We start from the raw sequence: 13,146 nt of genomic DNA on the forward strand, positions 1-13,146 counted from the left end.
GTCTGTTTCTCCTCTGTAGGTGTGCATGCTGGTGGAGAGAGGGAAGAGGGAGGGGCATAGACTTAGAAGGCTGAATGTTCCCCAGACTGTGGGAAGCCTTCCTTTCACATTATAAAACAGTTTTTGTGTTGCTAGCACAACAGAGCCAACTTCTAAAGTGTGCTGTGGGCTCAGCTCATTTCTAGGCAATAACCAATCACGGCCTGCCATTGTCCTCAAGAGCCTTCGCTCTCAGTGGGCCTCTCTAATAGCAGCTGTCCAGGAAAGGACTATTTTTTGAAAATCCATTTGAAAAAAGCCTTTCCTCAAACTAGAATGAGGTTTTAAAAATTCGAGTCTTCTTTTGTCTTAGGACACATGTGATATAATTGGTGGTACTTGAAATCAAAGGCAGTATTAGTCCAAACTCCCCCAAATATAGGTTATACACCTACAATTACACCTTTTTTGGAAGGGAAAAATATTTGCCAAAAATTACATTGATTATAGGTTTCATAGACTAGATATTTTGGCTGGGGGGGGAGGAAAAAGGGGGAATGTGATCTGTATTTGGACCACTAAGATAATTGTCCTTCTACCTTCCTTTCCTCGTTCCCTTCCTTCCTGCCTCCCCAGAGGCAGTTAGGTGGCGTTGTAGTTAGAGTGCTGGGCCTGAAGATTCAAGAAGACCCATGTTCAAATCTGGCCTCAGATGCTTACTATCTGTGTGATCCTGAGCAAGTTATTTAGCCTGTTTGCCTCATTTTACTCGACTGTAAAATGAGGATGATAATAGTAGCACCTACTTTCCAGGACTGTTGTGAGGATCAAATGAGATAATATTTGTAAAGCTTTTAGTGCAATGATTGGCACATAGTAGGCACTTGTTTGTTTCCTTCTTTCCTTCCCTTTGTAAGAGTGGGGACTTCTGACTGAATCAAGAAACTAGTGGTACTAACTAGGTGTGAAGAAGGCCTAGGCTTGTCTATTGAACAAATTAATCAATGAAAGGCATTTTAGCTAGGTGGGACAAAAAATTTGTGGGCATCTGTCAAGATTTGTTCATGTCCTGCTATGTTCACATCTACTATAAAGTAGAAAGGCAGTTCAGGAACTTGGGTGTCCAGCAGTTTAGAGGAGAAAGCAGTTTCAGTCAAGCCCCAGAAAGTGAACTAATTGGTTGAGGGAAGAGAAGTAGAGATATTTCTCCTTTTCCACCCCCACACCAGAGAATAACCTCGTGAACTTCAGAGAATTGGAGGATTTGGAACTTCCCATTTGTCATCCTAGCAAGTGTCCCCAGAGCAACTGACACCCTATATCAGGAGCCAAGGACAAGCTTGATACACCAAGGAAAGGCGGCTTTGAGAAACTCAACATAGCTATAGCTGAGGGGTACATCTTGAGGACTTCATCGAAGGGGCTAACAGGAGTTGGGAGTGTTCCCCTTTGTCACCTGCTTCGAGATTGTGGATTCTTTATGTATTTGTTGGAGAATATGTCATAGACTTTTTGGGAGATACTTTGTACCAAGTTTTCCAGCATTATTATGGTATCTGGTGCATAGTAGGCATTTAATAAATGCTTGTTAACTTACTGTACCATCTTAGTATCCCTTTCTAAAGGCTAATTAGGTCTGGCTGATTAATATAAAGTGATAATCAATGAAGGAACCACAATGCTGGAACTTTCCCTCCTTTTCTTCCTTCCCTCCTTTCCTTCCTTTCTTTTCTTCCTTCTTTAAAAATTAATCTATTCTAACCTGAGAGGGAAGATAAAAAATTAAGATCAGGCTTGTTCTCTATCTCAGACAACTTGTAGTCATTAAATAGATGAATCTAGAAAGTCCATTTTCTTAAACTCTCAACCAAACCGGGCAACTTCTCTTAACATGGGTTCCCTCGGAAATCTAGTTAATTACAAAAGTCAAAGAGGTTTTTGTATCTTTTCAATAATTCCCTGTATGCTCAAAAGAATTCAAGATATTGAATAATATGATGCTTTAAAACATTTGATCATTTATACCATTAGTGTTGCCTTATTTTTATTATTACTTTTTTAAAATAGAATCAATGGTCAGTGTTTAGTTTCTTTGTGGGTAGAATTAAATTTTGAAAGACTATAGTAAATGAAACATGCCACTTAGATTTATTTTGCACCTACGATGTACAAGGTACTTTGCCAGATGCTGGAGATGCCAAGACAATTCCTGTCTCTGAGGAGATTATATTCTTGTTATTTAGTCATTTCGGTTGTATTTGACTCTTTGTAACTTCCATCGCTTCCATCACTATTGACTTTCCAGGCCCCAGTTCTAATGAAACGAGTGACCAGTTGAACAAAGTGAACTTCCCCTGTGGTATGGCTCACAAACTCTTGTGTTCTCCCCCCTGTTCTTTGTGATTCATAATTATCATCTGCTGAGGACAAGGTCTGTTCTCCCGCTCACTCTTATTCCTGTTCAATGCAAACTTAGCCCTCTCTATTTTCTCTTCCCTCCTCTTTGTGCCTTCTTGGTCCTTTACTCTGTTTTTAACTGGGTTTTGTCTTAGAGCTCCACCTCTTACCCTCTTTTCATCTTCTTGTGCTCATGTAAACCTGACTTTCTCCAGGAGATACCTGATTGGTTTTATTGATGATGATGATGACATCTGATAATAATAATAGCTAACATTTACATAGCACAATTATTATCTCATTTTATCTTCACAGCAAACTATTATCCCTATTTTGCAGATAAGGAAACTGAGGCAAACAGGTTAAGTGACTTGCTCAGGGTCATTTAGCTAATAAGTCTCAGAATCTGAATTTGATCTCAGGTCTTCCTGACTCTAGAACTCAGGGCTTTATCCACTGTGTCACCTAGATGATTAGCAATTGAAGATGGCCAAACTTCCATCTATGTTCATCAACTCTGTTGGACTGGATGCACACAAAGAATGGGCATCATTAGGACACCAAGAATAAAGGAGAACAAAAGAAACCCTAAAGACGCAATGAACTCTTTACATCAGGGCTTACTACAGCCTCCATCAATGTAACAATTGTAGAGAGCCAGGAAAACAACAGCCTGGAGTTCCCGAAGACTTAGTTGCTCTTTCTGAGGCTTAGGGCCAACATAAAGTAGCCAAAGTAACAAATAGCTCTTAAGATAAGTAATCAAAAGGATTGTCTTAAACGTAACATGGCACAGAAACAAACTACAGAATGGATAGGATTTCCGAGGCTGGTCCATAATTCAATTCAATTCCTTAAGAATCTACTATGTTTCAGGGTACTGTGCTTAAGTATTCCTTTCCTCCAAGGATCACACATTCTATTGGGGGGTAGTCATGATAAAAGGGAGGGATCAGAAGAGCAAAGGCAGGACTCAAATTGCTCTAAGGAAATTCCAAAGGAGAGAACATTAATAGCCGAATGATTCAGGGAAGGCTTCACATAAGGAATTCCATTTGAGTGGAACTTTGAATGAAGATGAGGACTGGGGAAGGCAAAGATGAAGGAGTATATTCTAAGAACTAGAGTTTATAAGAATAGGTGGGTGGTGGCATGTTGAATTTAGGAAATAGCTAATAACTCAGTTTGGCTGGAATGGAGAGATCTCAAAGGAAAGAATTGTGAAGTAAATCTGGAAATTTGCAGGGTCAAATTCCAGGCTTGGGAACTTGTTTTATTCTTGAAGCAATTGGGAGTCACTGAAGATCTTTGAGCCTGGGAGTGATGTGTTCAGATCTGTGCCTTAGGAAGGTTATTTTGGCATCTGTGTGGAGGATAGATTGGAGGGGGAGGAAATAGAGAGAGGGATATAAATTGGGAGAAGACAATTGCAATAATCCAAGTGAGAGGTGGTAAGGGCTTGAACTAATATGGAGGCTGTGTAAATGGTGGGGAGGCAGACACAAGAGGTAGGTAGTATCAAGTAAATTTAGTAATTGATTAGTTATGTAGTGGAATAGGGAATGAAAGGGAGGGAAGAGCAATAGAGGAGGTTAAAAATATGAATGGCAAGGAGGATGTTTATGTCCTCAACAGAAATAGGGAAATTTGGAGGAGGGGTAAGCTTAGCAGGGAAGATTTTTGTTTTGCATGGTGAATTTGAGGGTCTGGCAGCAAGATGTATAGGTAGAGACACTTAGCAATGTTGTGAAAATAGTTCTGGAAAGAGATTAAGGTTTGATAGGTAGATTTGGGGGGGGGTCATCTAAGTAGAGATAGGAACCAAATTTTTATGACTGGATGAAGTTACTAAGGGAGATGGCTTCCTTTGTTGTCTTACATATTTTACTTTATGCATTTAAAAATCTCATTCTGAGAAGGGGTCCAAAGGGTTCACCAGACTGTCAGAATATCCATGACATAAAAAAAGGTTAAGAACCACTGGTGGGACAGATGATTAATTGGACCCCTAATTTTATTGAAACTCTATTTTATTCCAATCAGTATTAATTAGTTTGATATGATTCCACAGAGGTAGTGATTATAAATTCTGATAGAAGGGCTTAAAACTGTGAACTACAGGTTATAAATTCACTTACTTAATCCTAGGAAGCTAACTATTGTTACCTTGTTTTATTATAATCCTGGTTTTGTCTTGTTATGGTGACTAAGTTCCCCCATGAAGGAGATGACTCAATTACATTTGGTTATTTTGGTTGCCCTCTGCCCCTTGTCATCCTTCTATTGCCCAACATGGGGAGATAACCATGAGCACTTGGCCATGAGTGACCATGTTTGCTGGCCTGAGTTCTGCCTTTCTACTGGCCCATCATCAGGTCATGTAGATGTTTGGATATCTGTGTCATCCCAGGGTGTGCTCATCGGCTGTTAATGTCTGCTTACTAGCCACTTTGTCAATGGATGGGATTCTGTATTTTGTGTAGACCCTCAGGGGCAAGGTTTCTTCACCAGTACAATGTTTTGTTTTTGCCCTGCTCCTCCTACATGTGAGGGCAAGCAAAGTAGCATCTTTTTGCTGTTTTATTTATACCAAAAAATATAATGCCTCTGAATAACGTGATTAAGGAGGATCTTTTCCACTCATCGTTGGGCCTGCCCATTGAGGGAAGCTTGATTAGGGGAGTTGTTTTGTAGGAGGGTCCCAAGTAACTTTTGTTTTTTCTATTGAGGCACTGGGTCAGAGTATCTGGTTCTGAAAAGTGTATAAATACTCTGAGAGTGAGGTTTTACTTTGGGGTTTACTGACTGGAAGTGTTTGTTTGGTCAGAGGAGGACTCGGGGAAACTTCTAAGTGCCCCTCCCCCACTTTGAAAACCCAGATATTGGTGCTTCCCTCTCTGGTAGAGATGTATGTACGTAATGGTCAGGCAGTTTCAAAGCACTGTCTGTAGATTTTTTATTTCTCTGATACCTATGCTTGAATAAAGTAATTTTAACCCCGCAAAAGTTGCTTTTCCTTTTAGAGAAGCAGATCAAAGAACCTGTGGTAGCCCCTGCATATGTTGGGGTGCTTACTGATCACTATATTGTCTGGGTATCAAGCACTATAACACTAAGACTCTGGAGGAAGGGAGTAGCTTAGATCATGAGGAATATCTGAGGTCTACTTCATCAGAGGGGGTCATTGACCTTTTGATAAAGTGCCATTGGCTCAGAGCTCCAACTCAGTGGTTTTTCTTACAAATTGGACAATTTTGGAAATCCCCACACTGGCATATAGAGGAGATGAGGACTCAGGACAGAGTTTTGGGGACACTCAGGTTTAGGTGACATGAGGTGGATGAAAAGATGGAAAGAGAAATTTCCTCTCAGATGCCAAAGTCAGTGGTCATCCAGTTTGTGGCTAAAGTTCTTCAGATGTAGATGGGGAACTCTGTCTCCCAAGGAAGCCTAATGTGCATTTTGAAATAGCTGTCATCGTTAGGAAATTAAGTTCACTTCCGACTAATTTGGAGACAGGTACATTTGGTAGTTTCTTCATTCAGAACTTCATGTAAGCTCTATTGGAAGCAAGCTTTCTAGACTTCCTCAGTTGTGAAAAAGCTGTAGTCAGGACCTGGATAAATTCCCTCTGAGATGGTCTTCCCTTTGCACTGCATACATCTTGTATATTTGTAGCTGTCTGCATGTGGTCACTTCCATTAGAAGGTGAGCTCCTCAAGGGCAAAGGCCGTATTTTTGCCGTTTTGGCATCCTTAGTGCTTAGAACCCTGCCTGTCACTTAGTAAATGCTTTTTGATTGACTGGTGGATTATTTCTCCAAAGCATCCTCAGATCTTCCTCCAATTACAGACTATAAGTACAAATATAAAATGACATATATAGTGTTCAGGTGTAGCATGGGGCCTTGCTGAGTCTGCTTCACCTTTGGTGTCCATCTTTTCGGCCAATGTTCATCTGTAGCTCTAAGAAGGTACAGCATGAGCAGCAGCCATACCCTGGTGAAACCATCTCTGCAAACAGACTCAAACCCATCAATGAGTCAGGGCAACATCTACCCTAGGCATGTGAAGACTTCCCCAGGCAGAATGGGTAGCGAACAATTTGTTCAAGTAACCATGAAGGTGGCTGTAGCAGATGCCATGGAGTGCTCTGACCGTGGTCAGACATCAAAGGTGCCAAGGTCATCCACTGCCACCTGGACCATTGCCAGTCATCCTACTGCTGGATTTCAATGACTCTAGAAGACAGAGCAAGGCTGGCTACTTTGTGCAACTCTGCCTCACTTACATCTCATTCATGCATTAAGTCAAGACATCACCCAGTGATGTCATCGGTCCTCTTCAAAATGAAGAATGAACAATAAATACAAATACAGCCAAAAGCAAATGAGTTTCTATGTGCTTTCTCTTCCCTTTTCTCCTTTCAGAAGATCTGCTGTGACTCATGTGAGAAGAGAATTGGACAAAGCTGACAACTTTTCTGTAGTGCAGCACCACACGGGGATGGTGGTCACCAAAACTTCATTTCTATTCACCAAAGGATATCCCAAGGAGGAGCAAGCTTGCTGTGCAGCCCCTATAGCCCTCCACCAAAGGGATTTCATGGAAGATTGGCTCCAGAGGTGGTGTCATGTAATAGCTTTCACATTTCAGTGTATTCTATAAATTGCCTAATTAAGAACAAGCAGTGGGGGTGAGGGAAGCCAAAACTGTGCTATCCAGTAGGAGACATCCTCCTCCCCGCCAAGAGATCTGTGGATAGATTTCAAGAGGCCAGCAAACTAGAGTGGGAAAAAAATTAGCTCATTATTTTCACTAGCTTCTAACTGAAATTTAGCATTTCCTCAATTATAAACATAGGCAACAAAACATGATTCTGAGAAGAGGTCTTCAGGCTTCATCAGGCTGCCAGAAGAGTCCTTGACACAAACAAGGTTAGACTAGACCATACTAGATGAAATTGAAAGGCCATCTCAGAAATTAAATGATTCATTGACAAAGGGGATAATAAATTGCCATCCATTTCGTATACTATAGAATTTAGGTTTTGCTACTTCAAAAACAAGTTCTTCCAAAAAGAGTTTTAGGTGAATGAACACATACACACATCTATTGGAACTGAAAAATAACTTCTTGAAATACACAGAATATGAAAAATAAAGTTTTACTTTTTTAGGTGGTATAATAGATGGAGCATTGGGCCTGGAGTCAGGAAGACTTGGGTTCAAATCCTGCCTCAGACACTTCCTAGCTGGGTGATCTTGGTCAAGTGACTTAACCTATTTGCTTCAGTTTCCTCATCTGCAAACTGGGTATAATAACAGCACCTTCCTCCCAGGGTTGTTGTGAGGATCAGATGAGATAATAATTGTAAAGCTCTTAGCACACCTGGCACACAGGGGGCACTCTATAAAGGTTAACTTTTGTTCTGTTTTTATTTCTATTAACAAGATGACTTCTCTCCTCTCCACACACACTCTCCCTGTTTTCACCTAAATTAAGTCATTACTAGAGTATGTTATTAAAAATTTATGGGAGATCAAAGGGTGGAAATTGGCCAAAGTTCAAAATACAAAATGTAAAATAAAGATGTTGAAGAAATATTTCAGAGACCAAACATTCCATAGCCTGATTCCATTTTGTATTGTCACAGAACAAATCTGTAAATGTCCAAAGAAAGATAGCTATTGTGTGACACACACTAGGAGTTCAGCTAAGAAACTTTAGGCAGGTCAAAATGGATGGGCCATTGTGATTCATTTTACATTTCTTAATGTGACAGAAGTTAGTGAAGGATGGCAGAGCGCTTTCTTTGAGAATCATAATTTCATATGTCACTGCAAATACTGGAAGCAAAAGTAGCCTTTGGAGTTCCAGATTCATCTCCTTGACCTTGAAACCTATTTCTTTTGTTCAATTGAATTCGCCCACATCTGCATAAAGTAAAAATGCATTTTTGAAGCAACATGTGTGTGTGTGTGTGGGAGAATGAAAAATTCCAGTTATTTCAAGAAAAAAGCAGTATGCATAATTCACCATTTAACAGGAAGATAATGTACCCCAGTGGTCAATGTGGGCGTTTTCTGCAGTTCATTCTGATAGTATCTTCCCTATCTCCCAAGGGACAATGGCCATTTATTTGGTATTGCCCTGCTGTGTGTTACACTCCTTTTATAGCCTTTTTAAATAGCTCATAACTCTAAGTAGGCGTAAAATGAATTGCTTAAATCATTTTAAAATGGTTGCTATGGTTTCTAAGCACACATGCAGAGGAAACTAAACCTTTCGTGTTTGTCATGTTAGCATCTCAACATCAAGTTAAATGAGGATAAAGTGACCAAATATCATTAAACATAACTAACTCCCTTTGGAACCGGAAGCTATCATCTTTGGCCAGGGATGGTTGTTTGCATTCTTATAGAACTGTACTGATTGACTCATTGATAGTGAGAACTAAGATGAAAAGCGTTCTGGGGAGGCAGGAGGGAATCCTGACCTGTAAGCAGTTGGAGGGCAGAAGAATGTCACAGGGACACTTTTGAGGCTTTCCCCAAAGAGCAAGGAGCTGGAAGATAAAGCAGATCCACAGATACTGGCAAGGGGGGATCCAGTTAAGGTCAAAGAGAGGTGGTGCTGACTTCTCCCGTATCACAGAAGCACAAAAATTCCGAGTTGGCAATCATAGTTACCCCTAGAATCCACGACGTGAACTCCTAGGCTTCAATATTTTGGGGATACAACCACAACAGGTACTACAATACAGCAGACATTAGTACTTAATCATTCAACCAAGCAAATATTGACAAGAAATGGCTCTGACCTGCAAGGAAACACATCAAAAAACAGATGGCACAATTTCAGTTTGAAAGAAAAGGAAAAACAATGCTGATTTTTCTAGTATCCATAGATGAGCCTCCACAGTGCTGCAGGTGTTACATTTGAACTTGTAGGCTTGTGCAGATGGGGCAGCTATCCTTGGGTTCTTTGAATAACCCTGGAGACCTACACTCAAATACTAGTGCTCATGCGCCCTCACCAGTGTATTTCCTATTAACAATTAGCCATTAGGCACAATTAGCTCTAAATACAGATGCTTACAAAGATGGTATAGAAAGAACAGTGGATAAAGTATTTATTAAACATTCACAATATATCAGGGACTGTATTAACTACTGGAGATGCAAATATAAGAAAGCAAAACTATCCCTACTCTCATCAAATTTATATTCTATTAGAGGAAGGTAACACATAAAGGGTGTCGGAAAGTATGTTTGTATATTGGAGTTGTAGGCAGGAAATGCACAGTGGCATGGTGTAGGGTGGTCATGGAAATGGCATGAAGGGTTAAGCCTGGGCATGATGAGTCAAAAGGTCATGTATCAGACTGAGGGTCCCAGAGAGGGAGTCCAGTTTATTGAAGGGAAAGTGGGGAGGAGGTAGAGATAATAGCCTGAGTAGAGCAGACTACAAAATATTACTTCGCCTAGAAACCTGATATACATTCTAACAAACACAGCACCAGTGAGATGAGTGGGAATAAATACAATGTACTACTATAGTGAGGTGAGTCCGTGGGGAATGTGTATGCCAAGTCATACCCTGAATGTGGTACTACTGTAGGGCAGGGTAGTCCTCTACTTCATGAGGACTCTTTGCAGCTCAACTGGTCATAGTCTTTGCTGCCATGGGTCACATTCCTTGAAATTGCTTCCTTCTTCATCTCTCTGTAGTCACGTCGGTTTGGAGTGTCTCTCTGCTAGCCTAACTGGGCCTGAAACCCTCTCAAATGACTTGATTTTGGATGGGCAATGTCCTAGGTGAGCAAATCAGCTGCTAGATCCTATGGTGGAAAAGGGAGAAAAATCCCCTCCTCCCTCCTGGCAAGGATTTCACTCCATAACTTTTGTGAACCTAAATGGCCTCCTCTCAGACTTGTTAAATAAGGAATTCTTCCAGGTTGAATGGCCAGACTCAAAGAGTAATCCTTAATTACCGGTTTGGAGGAAAGTCTCAAGTTGAATGTCCCCAGGGATTTGCCATTGGCCCTATGTTCCTTTTTCAAAAAATGAACAATTCAAATCACATCATAGATGGAATGACTACCAAACCTGTAGATGACAAACATCTGAGAGAGCTAACCTGTTGGATGACATAATTCTGATCCAAAAAATACCAACCGGTTACAATGAAAGGTCAAATTCTACACTTGGATTTTTTTAAAACAAGTTCGTAAGTATAGCCCAGGGTAGGTTTGATTGCAGTTTTTCCTGAAATGTGGGGGTTTTAGTGAACAGCAAATCAATTGTGCCAGCAAGAGAGCTTAAGTGATCCTAGGTTCTATTAAGAGAGGCATAATGATTAGAATATGGGAGGTGATATTTGTCTTCTATTTTCCTCTGGTTGGCTCTCATTTAGAGTATTTTCTATTTAGGAAGTATAGTGATAAGTTAGAAAGAGTCCAGAGGAAAATAAGGATGTTGAAAGGCCTTGAGAAACAATGCCCTGTGGGAGCTGTTTTCAAGTATGTGAAAAGGTATGGTGCAGAAAATAGAAACAGAATTATTTGCTGATACCCAGGAGTCAAGACTATGAGCAAATGCTGCTTGGACTAATACTTGCTAGGAATTCTATTGAGAAGATTCTTGGTCAAGTATGGGTTGGCCTGGATGGCTTTTGAGTTGCTATTATTCTGAATTATCCTGAAACTAAAAGGATGAAATGCCCTTTAAGGCAATGTTTCGATGCTACTATGGACTGAAAAAAGCACTGGGCTAGATGGGGAACCTGACTGCCACTAATGAGAAAAGTGACTTTAGACAAGTCACTCAACCTCTCTAGGTGGGCCTCAGTTTTCTGATTTGTAAAATGGGGGGAAAGGGGTTATTTTATATTGTCTTAGGTCCTTTCCAGTTCTGTCATTTCAGTACTATTTCTACTGAGACTCAAAAAATCCTCATTATTAGGTATGAATACTTAGAATTTTTGGAAGCAGCATAGTAAATGGAAAGATAGCTGTGGAGCCAGGAAGCCCCGACTCTGACACGATTGGTTGTGTGATCCTAAGTAAGTCATTTTAACTTCTCAGTGTGCCAGGTATTTCTCTAAGACTTAAACTTGAATTAGTTGAGGGAATAGAGAACCAGAGTTCTCTATATGAATGAATACATAGGTCTTGACCAAGACCTTAACATTTTTAAGTATTAAAGACTTTCTAGCTGCTTGCAATATTTTCTCCTTGACCAGGGAACTCTGGAATTTGGCCACAATGTTCCTAGGAGTTTCTCTTTTTGGATCTCTTTCAAGAGGTGATTGGTGGATTCCTTGAATACTTATTTTGCCCTCTGGTTCTAGAATGTCAGGGCAGTTTTCCTTGATAATTTCATGAAAGATGATGTCTAGGCTCTTTTTGTGATCATGGCTTTGTCAGTCCCATAATTTTTAAATTGTCTCTCCTGGATCTGTTTTCCAGGTCAGTTGTTTCTCCAATGAGATATTTCACATTATTTCCACATTTCACATTTTTTCACACTTTTCATTCTTTTGGTTTTGTTTTGTGATTTCTTGGTTTCTCATAAAGTCATTAGCCTCCATCTGTTCCATTCTAATTTTGAAAGAACTATTTTCTTCAGTGAGCTTTTGAACCTCCTTTTCCATTTGACTAATTCTGCTTTTTAAAGCATTCTTTTCCTCATTGGCTTTTTGAACCTCTTTTGCCAATTGAGTTAGCCTATTTTTCAAGGTGTTATATTCTTCAGCATTTTTTGGGGTCTCCTTTAGCAAGCTGTTGAACTGCTTTTCATGCTTTTCTTGCATCTCTCTCATTTCTCTTCCCAGTTTTTCCTCCACCTCTCTAACTTGATTTTCAAAATCCTTTTTGAGCTCTTCCATGGCCTGAACCCATGGAATACTTCTTTTGGATGTTTGGGATACAGAAGCCTGATGGTAAGTATTGTTCTTCCTCATCAGAAAGCAAGGGAGGAGATATCTGTTCACCAACAAAGTAACCTTCTATGGTCTTTTTTTCCCCCTTTTCTGGGCACTTTCCCAGCCAGTGACTTGACTTCTGAGTGTCCTCTCCACCCCCACCTTGCCTCCAGACCCCCTAGCCAGCGCTTGGGGTCTGAGATTCAAATGCTGTTTCCCAGCCTCAGGGCTTTGGGCGGGGGGGGGGGGGGGGGGGGGGGGGGGGGGGGGCAGGGCTGCTATTCAGTGTGAGATTAAGTTCAGGTGCTCAGGTGGGGGCAGGGCCCGCCACACAGGACTCAGTTCCCTCATGGGGTTTATGAGGAGACCTTCAACAATGGATCTGAGCTCCTGCCTGCTTCGGGAGCCCCTGTCCGCTGCTGCCTCCGCTGCTGCCTCCCGAGGGGGCCTGAGCCACAGGGACACCCCACTCCCTTCTCAGCCACCCAAAAAGACTCTCTCACCGACCCTCGTCACCTGTGGGTGGAGGGACCTGCGAGGCTGCTGGAGATTCTGTCCCTGAAGCCTGTTTGGATCTGCTCATCTGGGTGCCGCGTGGCCAAGGCAGGTCTGGGCTCGGCTCCAGGTCCGGTGCGCAATGGACCCTTTGGGTCAGTTTTTCAGAGCTCTCTGGAACAGAAATCTCCTCCACTCCGTTGTTCTGTGGCTTCTGCTGCTCCAGAATTTGTTGGGAGTTCTTCTTTACAGGTAATTTATGGGCTGTGGGTTTGGAGCTAGCATATGTGTATCTTTCTACTCCATCATCTTGGCTCTTCCCCCAAGTATTAAAAGACTTAACAAAAAT

Source organism: Notamacropus eugenii, chromosome 3, assembly GCF_028372415.1.
Source record: "Notamacropus eugenii isolate mMacEug1 chromosome 3, mMacEug1.pri_v2, whole genome shotgun sequence".
NCBI classification, from domain to species: Eukaryota; Metazoa; Chordata; class Mammalia; order Diprotodontia; family Macropodidae; genus Notamacropus; species Notamacropus eugenii.